The sequence below is a fragment of the Anser brachyrhynchus genome (assembly GCF_964034855.1).
Source record: "Anser brachyrhynchus genome assembly, chromosome: 29".
Classification (NCBI taxonomy): Eukaryota; Metazoa; Chordata; class Aves; order Anseriformes; family Anatidae; genus Anser; species Anser brachyrhynchus.
Window position 1 is genome coordinate 1,598,788 of NC_137722.1, and position 3,121 is coordinate 1,601,908.

General features: G+C 44.8%; 1 protein-coding gene across 1 annotated transcript in view; it reads right to left on the reverse strand.

The window, feature by feature from the left end:
• Positions 1–1,447: 1,447 nt before the first annotated feature.
• Positions 1,448–3,121, reverse strand: part of HOXC10 (homeobox C10) — a 9,617-nt gene continuing 7,943 nt past the window's right edge. Inside the window, exon 2 of the mRNA XM_080570527.1 lies at positions 1,448–3,121. This exon is cut by the window's right edge and continues 4,179 nt beyond it. The gene's annotated coding sequence lies outside the window, so the exon portion shown is untranslated.

Here is a 3,121-nt window from a genome sequence, read left to right on the forward strand (position 1 = left end):
CATTCCCCCGCTTTCCCTCGGTTCAATTAACACTGTCAAGTTCGGATTAAAAAAGAAATCGGCGTTTTCTCGCCGCTCCTTCCCCCCCGGCCCCGCTGCACACCTCCAGCCGTGCCGGAGCAGGGAAGGGAGGTGCTGGTTCATATCTCTCCATAAGCGAAACGAAAGTCAGCCTGCAGCCAGCGCCAACTTCCAGCCAGCAGCACGCCCCTGCGCCTGCATCCCCAGCCCCAGCCCAGGATGAAGTTCCCTTCTTTCCCCTGCTTTGTCTTTCCCCATTCCCTTCCTCTTTAGCCTGCCCAAGTTCCTTCTGTCTTTTGTTCCTTTTCTTCACTCCTCCTTTTCTTTTATTAAAAAAAAAAAAAAAAAAAAAAAGAGAGAGAGGGAAGAAACTGTACACAATAGATTGCACGAATGTAAAGCAGACTCTCTGAAGAGGCTGCAAAATACTTCTTGATCCCCCAGATGCCTCTATTTATTCCAGGATTGTCTCTTAAAGTAAATAAATATGGAGAGAGATTAATTTCAGGCCAGATACCATCCGTGGTTCTTGCAGCAGCGCGATTGCAGGCTATAGGCTTTGCCTTTCCCCCTACTAAATTCTTTGGCTGCTCGAAAATCATATTTAATCAGGGTTTCTTACAAGTTATCATACAGGGAAAGCTCCCCAGGACAACAACTGACCGGTGGAACTTGCACGCACAGCCCCCTATATCAAAGTGGAAACTTCAACCTAACCCAATATGGGAGCCATAGCTAAGGCAAATAAAATCAGCGTTTAGTTAAAAGGACACTGCAGGAGTTTTTTACCTGCTTAAGTGCTTTCTCCCCCCCCCCCCCCCCCCCCCACTCTGTTTGTTGCTAAGAATTCCTGTCTCTCCAGTGTTGGAGGTACGGGTAATAGACAATAAATTCCGAGGTGCAATTAAAGCTCAGAACAATTTCTTTAAGTGTGTTATGGTGTCCTTTTCCAAAATTTCAGGTCTCCACCAGACGAAGCCTACTGCAGATGTTCACAAAACAGCAGCTTGTCTGCAGCAGCCGGGGAGGGCACGAAACGAAGCCCCACGCCACGCTGAGGCATACCAGGTTAGCTCGGTTTTGGGTGTGATATGAAATGCAGGTCAAGAGAAGGGGAAAAAAAATTTCCCAGAGAAGTAAATTAAAAGAAGAGCAAGAAAACAAGCCTGAACCCAGAGAGGCGAACTGTATACTGCCTGAAGAAACATATTTCTATACTTCTCCCTTTACATTTATTATGTTTCTGTCAGACACCCTGTAATTAGCATAGATAACTATAGTTGCAAGCTCCAAGTTGTGTCTGCAAATTCTATTGTTTGGCTGCTACAGTTGCACACCAGCGAGCTTGAAAGCAAGCACAAGGTGTTAGGAAGAGTCTGGTGCCCTCAAATAAGACAATAACCCCACAAAATGCATGGGGGGGCGGGAGGGGGGCGGAGGGGCGAAGGGTGCTGCTTTAGGCGATGGATTCCAGCCCAAGCTGCATCGCAATATCTCTGGCCTGGTGCAAACGTCTCCTCCAGGAGATCAGCCCAGTGCTAAACCTGCCTGCATCTGCCACAGATATGGCTTAAAATACAGAATATTGAGGCGATGCCCCGTTCCTGCCCTCCTCCACCCCTCCTTTCCAAGCAGCTCCTTGCACAGCTCCTCTGCGGAGCCCGTTGCCTCTGCAAGGACTTGGTGGGCACCCCGACACCCAAAGGGAACGACCTGGTGCGGGGACATTTGCTGCCACTTACGCGGCTCCCCCCCGGCAGCCCCGGTCCTTTTGCAGCCCCAGAGCGGGCACATCTCGCAGGGAGGTGCTGAGCCGTCAGCAGACTTGCTCCAAGTCCAGCGGAGCAAATATCTGCGTAAACCAGGACTGCTTGTTTGTTTTCTTTCCTTTTTTTTTTTTTTTTGGGGGGGGGTGGAGAAGGAAGGGGGGAAACCAAACCAGAATATAGCCCACTTCTTCCCCTGCTGCAAAAAGGGAGAGTTTATCAAAGCAACCCCATCTTCCCACAGCCTCCTACTCAACTTCTCCGACCCATTGCTTTGGCTAGGAGGTATTTTGCAAAACCACCCAAAGTCATTCCTAGCAGCAAAGGATAAAGTTCATACATAGGCAATGCGCTCACACACGCACACACACGAGCAAAAGCCTCCAGGTTTTAAAATTACACCTGCTGGGAGAGGAGCATTATACAAAGAGACGCAAGAAAAATTATGCAATCCAGCGTATCGTAATATCTCTAATATTTTACTCTGATAACAGCATCAGAAAGTGCATGAACATTAGCAACAAAGCAAACAATATTACGTGAAGAAAGATGAAGGCGAACAGCATGGTGTCTTTTTGACTACCCATGTTTTTACATAAAAAACAGGCACATCTATACAAAATAGTTGGAGCAATAAATTCCCACCGTCCTTCTTCCTGATCTAATATCATAATTAAAAAACAGTAGGGGAGATTTTAACTTTTATTGCATTTCTGGAGTTGGGTTGCTAAACATATATTAACTTTAGATTCTTCTCTTTCTCTCCAGGGGGGTGGTCTCTCAGAAATAAAATCAATCTTAATATACAGAGAATAGATATTGTTTTGTCTTGTACATGCTGTTAGAAGAAAGGGAAAGAAATCTGCAGATAGTTAATACAGAGAAGGCAAACTCATCATACATGTAATGAATCCTTTAAATCATTCAATTATCACAGCACTAATATCAAATAATTATGGTTAAAAGTACCAGTAATCAACCTTGTCCCTGATGAAATATTAATTTACAGTATTGTGAATGAGTTTCTTCCATTTTTTTTCTTCCCTTACCCTTTTTTGAACTCGCTTATTACATTTTTCCAGCCTGGTGTATTCAACCTAAAAGAATGATGAAAATAGTCGTACTCCATGCAACATTGCTTTGAACCAAAATCAACAACTATTCCGTCTTTTTCACACTTAAAACACAGCATATTTAACACAGCAAACAAAGAAAAGCGACATGTTTTCAAACCGATGCTTAAACATACACATTTCCTTCATCGCACGTGATTTTATTCCGGAGACTTTGTCTCAGTCTGGGTTATAACATTTAGACCAAGAGCCTGTCCTGTG